Source organism: Dendrobates tinctorius, unplaced genomic scaffold, assembly GCF_039654945.1.
Source record: "Dendrobates tinctorius isolate UK_male_01 unplaced genomic scaffold, ASM3965494v1 ptg000300l, whole genome shotgun sequence".
Taxonomy (NCBI): domain Eukaryota; kingdom Metazoa; phylum Chordata; class Amphibia; order Anura; family Dendrobatidae; genus Dendrobates; species Dendrobates tinctorius.
Genome location: NW_027361967.1, coordinates 27,774 through 39,953, shown reverse-complemented (window position 1 = coordinate 39,953; position 12,180 = coordinate 27,774). Strand labels below are relative to the sequence as shown.

At 36.0% G+C, this 12,180-nt stretch overlaps 4 non-coding genes across 4 annotated transcripts; all 4 read right to left on the bottom strand.

Annotated features, from left to right (window-relative positions):
- Positions 1-270: 270 nt before the first annotated feature.
- Positions 271-343, bottom strand: TRNAF-GAA (transfer RNA phenylalanine (anticodon GAA)). Its single transcript has one exon. It is a non-coding gene; the product is annotated as a tRNA-Phe (tRNA).
- A 2,861-nt stretch (positions 344-3,204) lies between these two features.
- TRNAL-CAG (transfer RNA leucine (anticodon CAG)) lies at positions 3,205-3,287 on the bottom strand. The gene has a single exon. It is a non-coding gene; the product is annotated as a tRNA-Leu (tRNA).
- A 3,021-nt stretch (positions 3,288-6,308) lies between these two features.
- TRNAF-GAA (transfer RNA phenylalanine (anticodon GAA)) lies at positions 6,309-6,381 on the bottom strand. The gene has a single exon. It is a non-coding gene; the product is annotated as a tRNA-Phe (tRNA).
- An 834-nt stretch (positions 6,382-7,215) lies between these two features.
- Positions 7,216-7,298, bottom strand: TRNAL-UAG (transfer RNA leucine (anticodon UAG)). Its single transcript has one exon. It is a non-coding gene; the product is annotated as a tRNA-Leu (tRNA).
- Positions 7,299-12,180: the final 4,882 nt, after the last annotated feature.

Below are 12,180 nucleotides of genomic sequence, written 5' to 3'. Positions count from 1 at the left end.
ATTCAGCTAGTGTCTGATAAGTGCTGTCTGTTTCAGCTATCAGGTTACCTTTTAATCCTCTTACAGCTAAGTCAATCTGAAATAAAACAAAATAGAGGAAAAATTACTAAAAAACATTCATGTGTTCAAAAGGAAAAAGTTACCGTTTCTCAAATTTTTAACATTTTGTTTTCTGTAGATAGTTAAGATTTTTAGGCCTTTTGATCATGATCAGTCCATGTGCTTTGTTTAATATCTCCTTAAAATGTAAACGGTGAAGAAAAAGCATTTTGCCGAAACCCGGGATTGGACCAGGGACCTTTAGATCTTCAGTCTAACGCTCTCCCAACTGAGCTATTTCGGCCATATCTATACATTTTCTGGGGGGTTTGACACTCTGCAAATGTCAAGTGTCACACCTGGAGGGATATATTATAATTTTTCATTTGACTGTTTTTTGAAGCATGATTTCTATTTGAAACGCCTTCCATTTTGCTGTACATATTTAATAACATTCATTAACTATTTGTGAATGAGTAGAAAAAGACAGCAATTTTGCCATTGAATTTTTACATTTTCAGTTTGTCTCCATGCACCAGTATAATTCTGACCCTGTTCTTCTAGAATAGGTCATGGTCGCACATAAAACACAATTTGCATGCATAATGTTACATCAAGTTTTATTTTTTATGAGATGCAAACAATTGGAGCAAAAAAGAGACAAAAATTTAGAGAAAATATTTTATTGATTGTTAAAAGTGAGACCATTTGTCCCATAATGTGCTGAAACATGTCAGAATGACATGGGCATTTCACATTTTTTAAACTATGATTACCTACTTGTTAAGTTTTTGTTTATTAAGTATCGTTATGGTCTATTGATGTATGAGGTGAAAACTATGAAAGTAGACTTACCAGCAAATCCGTTTCTAGATATATTTCATGACAGCACTGTAGAAGGTTGATTCCCTACCCTAATAGGGACAGAGAACACAAAGAGGTGAAATAGTCCCTCCTCATTGACTGTCCAAAGGATTTTTCTAGTGCCAAAAGAACAACAGACATATGCACAAAAAATCTGTTTGATGTTCCTAGAGTTCTTTTTTGAGAGGACAAATTCAGATTCACTCCAAAGACTCTAAGGAAATTTTTCAAAACCACATTACTAAGTTTTGTTTGACCTCATCTAATCAATAAATGAAGATAAAGTTTCTTGAAATTAAATGTCAGAAGTGGGATTTGAACCCACGCCTCGAGGGGAGACTGCGACCTGAACGCAGCACCTTAGACCGCTCGGTATTAGACCGCTCGCCTTAGACCGCTTCGATATGCAATTGGAACTTAACTCCTTCCATGCTAGACAGCAGAAATGTTACCATTCCTTGTGATTAAAAACTTGTCACACCACCCCAAAAAAGTCAATAAATAACATTTTTTATATGCGTACTTTTCGTCTGCATTAATTTTTAAACCTCCATTTATTTTGTTTGGATATTAGAAATGTTAGATTTCTCACAAATGCGGTGATGCACCACATTTCTTCAGAAACTACTGTTTGGCCACACAGCAGGGCTTTGAAAGGAAGAGCCCTATTTGGGTTTTGCAATGCAGATTTTGCAGGAATACCTTGCAGATGAAATTTGCAGAGTACCAAAACAGCAGAAAACCTCCCAAAGTGACCACATTTTAGAAATTATTTTGCACAATGAGTTAATCAACACCTGCAATTACTATTGTCAGCCTATAGGTGTTTTCACTCTGAACCATCCAGCATTGCAAGTATGCCAGTTTAGTGCCCAGCTTTTGCTTGCAGAGACAAGCAACCCATACATTTTTAAGTGGGCTCTACTCACTGGAGCAATGTCAAATATGTAGATGCTTTGTCTCACCATTAAAGTAGAAACCTCCTATATTTCAAATTAAAGATGACGGACCTGTGTGGAGCTTGTGTTTTTTGCCTTTTTGACTTTGTCCACAGCATATTTTTTAAGGACATTTGTCTCAGTAATGCCTCAGTGTTTCAAAGTCAAACAAGCTGACTATAATCATTCAGCTAGTGTCTGATAAGTGCTGTCTGTTTCAGCTATCAGGTTACCTTTTAATCCTCTTACAGCTAAGTCAATCTGAAATAAAACAAAATAGAGGAAAAATTACTAAAAAAAATTCATGTGTTCAAAAGGAAAAAGTTACCGTTTCTCAAATTTTTAACATTTTGTTTTCTGTAGATAGTTAAGATTTTTAGGCCTTTTGATCATGATCAGTCCATGTGCTTTGTTTAATATCTCCTTAAAATGTAAACGGTGAAGAAAAAGCATTTTGCCGAAACCCGGGATTGGACTAGGGACCTTTAGATCTTCAGTCTAACGCTCTCCCAACTGAGCTATTTCGGCCATATCTATACATTTTCTGGGGGGTTTGACACTCTGCAAATGTCAAGTGTCACACCTGGAGGGATATATTATAATTTTTCATTTGACTGTTTTTTGAAGCATGTTTTCTATTTGAAACGCCTTCCATTTTGCTGTACATATTTAATAACATTCATTGACTATTTGTGAATGAGTAGAAAAAGACAGCAATTTTGCCATTGAATTTTTACATTTTCAGTTTGTCTCCATGCACCAGTATAATTCTGACCCTGTGCTTCTAGAATAGGTCATGGTCGCACATAAAACACAATTTGCATGCATAATGTTACATCAAGTTTTATTTTTTATGAGATGCAAACAATTGGAGCAAAAAAGAAACAAAAATTGAGAGAAAATATTTTATTGATTGTTAAAAGTGAGACCATTTGTCCCAAAATGTGCTGAAACATGTCAGAATGACATGGGCATTTCACATTTTTTAAACTATGATTACCTACTTGTTAAGTTTTTGTTTATTAAGTATCGTTATGGTCTATTGATGTATGAGGTGAAAACTATGAAAGTAGACTTACCAGCAAATCCGTTTCTAGATATATTTCATGACAGCACTGTAGAAGGTTGATTCCCTACCCTAATAGGGACAGAGAACACAAAGAGGTGAAATAGTCCCTCCTCATTGACTGTCCAAAGGATTTTTCTAGTGCCAAAAGAACAACAGACATATGCACAAAAAATCTGTTTGATGTTCCTAGAGTTCTTTTTTGAGAGGACAAATTCAGATTCACTCCAAAGACTCTCAGGAAATTTTTCAAAACCACATTACATGAAGATAAAGTTACTTGAAATTAAATGTTGATGTCAGAAGTGGGATTTGAACCCACGCCTCCAGGGGAGACTGCGACCTGAACGCAGCGCCTTAGACCGCTCGGCCATCCTGACTTCGATATGAAATTGGAACTTAACTCCTTCCATGCTAGTCAGCAGAAATGTTACCATTCCTTGTGATTACAAACTTGTCACACCACCCCAAAAAAGTCAATAAATAACATTTTTTATATGCGTACTTTTCGTCTGCATTAATTTTTAAACCTCCATTTATTTTGTTTGGATATTAGAAATGTTAGATTTCTCACAAATACGGTGATGCACCACATTTCTTCAGAAACTACTGTTTGGCCACACAGCAGGGCTTTGAAAGGAAGAGCCCTATTTGGGTTTTGCAATGCAGATTTTGCAGGAATACCTTGCAGATGAAATTTGCAGAGTACCAAAATAGCAGAAAACCTCCCAAAGTGACCACATTTTAGAAATTATTTTGCACAATGAGTTAATCAACACCTGCAATTACTATTGTCAGCCTATAGGTGTTTTCACTCTGAACCATCCAGCATTGCAAGTATGCCAGTTTAGTGCCCAGCTTTTGCTTGCAGAGGCAAGCAACCCATACATTTTTAAGTGGGCTCTACTCACTGGAGCAATGTCAAATATGTAGATGCTATGTCTCACCATTAAAGTAGAAACCTCCTATATTTCAAATTAAAGATGACGGACCTGTGTGGAGCTTGTGTTTTTTGCCTTTTTGACTTTGTCCACAGCATATTTTTTAAGGACATTTGTCTCAGTAATGCCTCAGTGTTTCAAAGTCAAACAAGCTGACTATAATCATTCAGCTAGTGTCTGATAAGTGCTGTCTGTTTCAGCTATCAGGTTACCTTTTAATCCTCTTACAGCTAAGTCAATCTGAAATAAAACAAAATAGAGGAAAAATTACTAAAAAACATTCATGTGTTCAAAAGGAAAAAGTTACCGTTTCTCAAATTTTTAACATTTTGTTTTCTGTAGATAGTTAAGATTTTTAGGCCTTTTGATCATGATCAGTCCATGTGCTTTGTTTAATATCTCCTTAAAATGTAAATGGTGAAGAAAAAGCATTTTGCCGAAACCCGGGACCTTTAGATCTTCAGTCTAACGCTCTCCCAACTGAGCTATTTCGGCCATATCTATACATTTTCTGGGGGGTTTGACACTCTGCAAATGTCAAGTGTCACACCTGGAGGGATATATTATAATTTTTCATTTGACTGTTTTTTGAAGCATGATTTCTATTTGAAACGCCTTCCATTTTGCTGTACATATTTAATAACATTCATTAACTATTTGTGAATGAGTAGAAAAAGACAGCAATTTTGCCATTGAATTTTTACATTTTCAGTTTGTCTCCATGCACCAGTATAATTCTGACCCTGTGCTTCTAGAATAGGTCATGGTCGCACATAAAACACAATTTGCATGCATAATGTTACATCAAGTTTTATTTTTTATGAGATGCAAACAATTGGAGCAAAAAAGAGACAAAAATTTAGAGAAAATATTTTATTGATTGTTAATGTTAAAAGTGAGACCATTTGTCCCAAAATGTGCTGAAACATGTCAGAATGACATGGGCATTTCACATTTTTTAAACTATGATTACCTACTTGTTAAGTTTTTGTTTATTAAGTATCGTTATGGTCTATTGATGTATGAGGTGAAAACTATGAAAGTAGACTTACCAGCAAATCCGTTTCTAGATATATTTCATGACAGCACTGTAGAAGGTTGATTCCCTACCCTAATAGGGACAGAGAACACAAAGAGGTGAAATAGTCCCTCCTCATTGACTGTCCAAAGGATTTTTCTAGTGCCAAAAGAACAACAGACATATGCACAAAAAATCTGTTTGATGTTCCTAGAGTTCTTTTTTGAGAGGACAAATTCAGATTCACTCCAAAGACTCTCAGGAAATTTTTCAAAACCACATTACTAAGTTTTGTTTGACCTCATCTAATCAATAAATGAAGATAAAGTTTCTTGAAATTAAATATTGATGTCAGAAGTGGGATTTGAACCCACGCCTCCAGGGGAGACTGCGACCTGAACGCAGCGCCTTAGACCGCTCGGTATTAGACCGCTCGCCTTAGACCGCTTCGATATGCAATTGGAACTTAACTCCTTCCATGCTAGTCAGCAGAAATGTTACCATTCCTTGTGATTAAAAACTTGTCACACCACCCCAAAAAAGTCAATAAATAACATTTTTTATATGCGTACTTTTCGTCTGCATTAATTTTTAAACCTCCATTTATTTTGTTTGGATATTAGAAATGTTAGATTTCTCACAAATGCGGTGATGCACCACATTTCTTCAGAAACTACTGTTTGGCCACACAGCAGGGCTTTGAAAGGAAGAGCCCTATTTGGGTTTTGCAATGCAGATTTTGCAGGAATACCTTGCAGATGAAATTTGCAGAGTACCAAAACAGCAGAAAACCTCCCAAAGTGACCACATTTTAGAAATTATTTTGCACAATGAGTTAATCAACACCTGCAATTACTATTGTCAGCCTATAGGTGTTTTCACTCTGAACCATCCAGCATTGCAAGTATGCCAGTTTAGTGCCCAGCTTTTACTTGCAGAGACAAGCAACCCATACATTTTTAAGTGGGCTCTACTCACTGGAGCAATGTCAAATATGTAGATGCTTTGTCTCACCATTAAAGTAGAAACCTCCTATATTTCAAATTAAAGATGACGGACCTGTGTGGAGCTTGTGTTTTTTGCCTTTTTGACTTTGTCCACAGCATATTTTTTAAGGACATTTGTCTCAGTAATGCCTCAGTGTTTCAAAGTCAAACAAGCTGACTATAATCATTCAGCTAGTGTCTGATAAGTGCTGTCTGTTTCAGCTATCAGGTTACCTTTTAATCCTCTTACAGCTAAGTCAATCTGAAATAAAACAAAATAGAGGAAAAATTACTAAAAAACATTCATGTGTTCAAAAGGAAAAAGTTACCGTTTCTCAAATTTTTAACATTTTGTTTTCTGTAGATAGTTAAGATTTTTAGGCCTTTTGATCATGATCAGTCCATGTGCTTTGTTTAATATCTCCTTAAAATGTAAACGGTGAAGAAAAAGCATTTTGCCGAAACCCGGGATTGGACCAGGGACCTTTAGATCTTCAGTCTAACGCTCTCCCAACTGAGCTATTTCGGCCATATCTATACATTTTCTGGGGGGTTTGACACTCTGCAAATGTCAAGTGTCACACCTGGAGGGATATATTATAATTTTTCATTTGACTGTTTTTTGAAGCATGATTTCTATTTGAAACGCCTTCCATTTTGCTGTACATATTTAATAACATTCATTAACTATTTGTGAATGAGTAGAAAAAGACAGCAATTTTGCCATTGAATTTTTACATTTTCAGTTTGTCTCCATGCACCAGTATAATTCTGACCCTGTGCTTCTAGAATAGGTCATGGTCGCACATAAAACACAATTTGCATGCATAATGTTACATCAAGTTTTATTTTTTATGAGATGCAAACAATTGGAGCAAAAAAGAGACAAAAATTTAGAGAAAATATTTTATTGATTGTTAAAAGTGAGACCATTTGTCCCAAAATGTGCTGAAACATGTCAGAATGACATGGGCATTTCACATTTTTTAAACTATGATTACCTACTTGTTAAGTTTTTGTTTATTAAATATCGTTATGGTCTATTGATGTATGAGGTGAAAACTATGAAAGTAGACTTACCAGCAAATCCGTTTCTAGATATATTTCATGACAGCACTGTAGAAGGTTGATTCCCTACCCTAATAGGGACAGAGAACACAAAGAGGTGAAATAGTCCCTCCTCATTGACTGTCCAAAGGATTTTTCTAGTGCCAAAAGAACAACAGACATATGCACAAAAATCTGTTTGATGTTCCTAGAGTTCTTTTTTGAGAGGACAAATTCAGATTCACTCCAAAGACTCTCAGGAAATTTTTCAAAACCACATTACATGAAGATAAAGTTTCTTGAAATTAAATGTTGATGTCAGAAGTGGGATTTGAACCCACGCCTCCAGGGGAAACTGCAACCTAAGCGCAGCGCCTTAGACCACTCTGCCATCTTGACTTCGATATGCAATTGGAACTTAACTCCTTCCATGCTAGTCAGCAGAAATGTTACCATTCCTTGTGATTACAAACTTGTCACACCACCCCAAAAAAGTCAATAAATAACATTTTTTATATGCGTACTTTTCGTCTGCATTAATTTTTAAACCTCCATTTATTTTGTTTGGATATTAGAAATGTTAGATTTCTCACAAATGCGGTGATGCACCACATTTCTTCAGAAACTACTGTTTGGCCACACAGCAGGGCTTTGAAAGGAAGAGCCCTATTTGGGTTTTGCAATGCAGATTTTGCAGGAATACCTTGCAGATGAAATTTGCAGAGTACCAAAACAGCAGAAAACCTCCCAAAGTGACCACATTTTAGAAATTATTTTGCACAATGAGTTAATCAACACCTGCAATTACTATTGTCAGCCTATAGGTGTTTTCACTCTGAACCATCCAGCATTGCAAGTATGCCAGTTTAGTGCCCAGCTTTTGCTTGCAGAGACAAGCAACCCATACATTTTTAAGTGGGCTCTACTCACTGGAGCAATGTCAAATATGTAGATGCTTTGTCTCACCATTAAAGTAGAAACCTCCTATATTTCAAATTAAAGATGACGGACCTGTGTGGAGCTTGTGTTTTTTGCCTTTTTGACTTTGTCCACAGCATATTTTTTAAGGACATTTGTCTCAGTAATGCCTCAGTGTTTCAAAGTCAAACAAGCTGACTATAATCATTCAGCTAGTGTCTGATAAGTGCTGTCTGTTTCAGCTATCAGGTTACCTTTTAATCCTCTTACAGCTAAGTCAATCTGAAATAAAACAAAATAGAGGAAAAATTACTAAAAAACATTCATGTGTTCAAAAGGAAAAAGTTACCGTTTCTCAAATTTTTAACATTTTGTTTTCTGTAGATAGTTAAGATTTTTAGGCCTTTTGATCATGATCAGTCCATGTGCTTTGTTTAATATCTCCTTAAAATGTAAACGGTGAAGAAAAAGCATTTTGCCGAAACCCGGGATTGGACCAGGGACCTTTAGATCTTCAGTCTAATGCTCTCCCAACTGAGATATTTCGGCCATATCTATACATTTTCTGGGGGGTTTGACACTCTGCAAATGTCAAGTGTCACACCTGGAGGGATATATTATAATTTTTCATTTGACTGTTTTTTGAAGCATGATTTCTATTTGAAACGCCTTCCATTTTGCTGTACATATTTAATAACATTCATTAACTATTTGTGAATGAGTAGAAAAAGACAGCAATTTTGCCATTGAATTTTTACATTTTCAGTTTGTCTCCATGCACCAGTATAATTCTGACCCTGTGCTTCTAGAATAGGTCATGGTCGCACATAAAACACAATTTGCATGCATAATGTTACATCAAGTTTTATTTTTTATGAGATGCAAACAATTGGAGCAAAAAAGAGACAAAAATTTAGAGAAAATATTTTATTGATTGTTAATGTTAAAAGTGAGACCATTTGTCCCAAAATGTGCTGAAACATGTCAGAATGACATGGGCATTTCACATTTTTTAAACTATGATTACCTACTTGTTAAGTTTTTGTTTATTAAGTATCGTTATGGTCTATTGATGTATGAGGTGAAAACTATGAAAGTAGACTTACCAGCAAATCCGTTTCTAGATATATTTCATGACAGCACTGTAGAAGGTTGATTCCCTACCCTAATAGGGACAGAGAACACAAAGAGGTGAAATAGTCCCTCCTCATTGACTGTCCAAAGGATTTTTCTAGTGCCAAAAGAACAACAGACATATGCACAAAAAATCTGTTTGATGTTCCTAGAGTTCTTTTTTGAGAGGACAAATTAAGATTCACTCCAAAGACTCTCAGGAAATTTTTCAAAACCACATTTCTAAGTTTTGTTTGACCTCATCTAATCAATAAATGAAGATAAAGTTTCTTGAAATTAAATATTGATGTCAGAAGTGGGATTTGAACCCACGCCTCCAGGGGAGACTGCGACCTGAACGCAGCGCCTTAGACCGCTCGGTATTAGACCGCTCGCCTTAGACCGCTTCGATATGCAATTGGAACTTAACTCCTTCCATGCTAGTCAGCAGAAATGTTACCATTCCTTGTGATTAAAAACTTGTCACACCACCCCAAAAAAGTCAATAAATAACATTTTTTATATGCGTACTTTTCGTCTGCATTAATTTTTAAACCTCCATTTATTTTGTTTGGATATTAGAAATGTTAGATTTCTCACAAATGCGGTGATGCACCACATTTCTTCAGAAACTACTGTTTGGCCACACAGCAGGGCTTTGAAAGGAAGAGCCCTATTTGGGTTTTGCAATGCAGATTTTGCAGGAATACCTTGCAGATGAAATTTGCAGAGTACCAAAACAGCAGAAAACCTCCCAAAGTGACCACATTTTAGAAATTATTTTGCACAATGAGTTAATCAACACCTGCAATTACTATTGTCAGCCTATAGGTGTTTTCACTCTGAACCATCCAGCATTGCAAGTATGCCAGTTTAGTGCCCAGCTTTTGCTTGCAGAGACAAGCAACCCATACATTTTTAAGTGGGCTCTACTCACTGGAGCAATGTCAAATATGTAGATGCTTTGTCTCACCATTAAAGTAGAAACCTCCTATATTTCAAATTAAAGATGACGGACCTGTGTGGAGCTTGTGTTTTTTGCCTTTTTGACTTTGTCCACAGCATATTTTTTAAGGACATTTGTCTCAGTAATGCCTCAGTGTTTCAAAGTCAAACAAGCTGACTATAATCATTCAGCTAGTGTCTGATAAGTGCTGTCTGTTTCAGCTATCAGGTTACCTTTTAATCCTCTTACAGCTAAGTCAATCTGAAATAAAACAAAATAGAGGAAAAATTACTAAAAAACATTCATGTGTTCAAAAGGAAAAAGTTACCGTTTCTCAAATTTTTAACATTTTGTTTTCTGTAGATAGTTAAGATTTTTAGGCCTTTTGATCATGATCAGTCCATGTGCTTTGTTTAATATCTCCTTAAAATGTAAATGGTGAAGAAAAAGCATTTTGCCGAAACCCGGGACCTTTAGATCTTCAGTCTAACGCTCTCCCAACTGAGCTATTTCGGCCATATCTATACATTTTCTGGGGGGTTTGACACTCTGCAAATGTCAAGTGTCACACCTGGAGGGATATATTATAATTTTTCATTTGACTGTTTTTTGAAGCATGATTTCTATTTGAAACGCCTTCCATTTTGCTGTACATATTTAATAACATTCATTAACTGTTTGTGAATGAGTAGAAAAAGACAGCAATTTTGCCATTGAATTTTTACATTTTCAGTTTGTCTCCATGCACCAGTATAATTCTGACCCTGTGCTTCTAGAATAGGTCATGGTCGCACATAAAACACAATTTGCATGCATAATGTTACATCAAGTTTTATTTTTTATGAGATGCAAACAATTGGAGCAAAAAAGAGACAAAAATTTAGAGAAAATATTTTATTGATTGTTAATGTTAAAAGTGAGACCATTTGTCCCAAAATGTGCTGAAACATGTCAGAATGACATGGGCATTTCACATTTTTTAAACTATGATTACCTACTTGTTAAGTTTTTGTTTATTAAGTATCGTTATGGTCTATTGATGTATGAGGTGAAAACTATGAAAGTAGACTTACCAGCAAATCCGTTTCTAGATATATTTCATGACAGCACTGTAGAAGGTTGATTCCCTACCCTAATAGGGACAGAGAACACAAAGAGGTGAAATAGTCCCTCCTCATTGACTGTCCAAAGGATTTTTCTAGTGCCAAAAGAACAACAGACATATGCACAAAAAATCTGTTTGATGTTCCTAGAGTTCTTTTTTGAGAGGACAAATTCAGATTCACTCCAAAGACTCTCAGGAAATTTTTCAAAACCACATTACTAAGTTTTGTTTGACCTCATCTAATCAATAAATGAAGATAAAGTTTCTTGAAATTAAATATTGATGTCAGAAGTGGGATTTGAACCCACGCCTCCAGGGGAGACTGCGACCTGAACGCAGCGCCTTAGACCGCTCGGTATTAGACCGCTCGCCTTAGACGGCTTCGATATGCAATTGGAACTTAACTCCTTCCATGCTAGTCAGCAGAAATGTTACCATTCCTTGTGATTAAAAACTTGTCACACCACCCCAAAAAAGTCAATAAATAACATTTTTTATATGCGTACTTTTCGTCTGCATTAATTTTTAAACCTCCATTTATTTTGTTTGGATATTAGAAATGTTAGATTTCTCACAAATGCGGTGATGCACCACATTTCTTCAGAAACTACTGTTTGGCCACACAGCAGGGCTTTGAAAGGAAGAGCCCTATTTGGGTTTTGCAATGCAGATTTTGCAGGAATACCTTGCAGATGAAATTTGCAGAGTACCAAAACAGCAGAAAACCTCCCAAAGTGACCACATTTTAGAAATTATTTTGCACAATGAGTTAATCAACACCTGCAATTACTATTGTCAGCCTATAGGTGTTTTCACTCTGAACCATCCAGCATTGCAAGTATGCCAGTTTAGTGCCCAGCTTTTGCTTGCAGAGACAAGCAACCCATACATTTTTAAGTGGGCTCTACTCACTGGAGCAATGTCAAATATGTAGATGCTTTGTCTCACCATTAAAGTAGAAACCTCCTATATTTCAAATTAAAGATGACGGACCTGTGTGGAGCTTGTGTTTTTTGCCTTTTTGACTTTGTCCACAGCATATTTTTTAAGGACATTTGTCTCAGTAATGCCTCAGTGTTTCAAAGTCAAACAAGCTGACTATAATCATTCAGCTAGTGTCTGATAAGTGCTGTCTGTTTCAGCTATCAGGTTACCTTTTAATCCTCTTACAGCTAAGTCAATCTGAAATAAAACAAAAT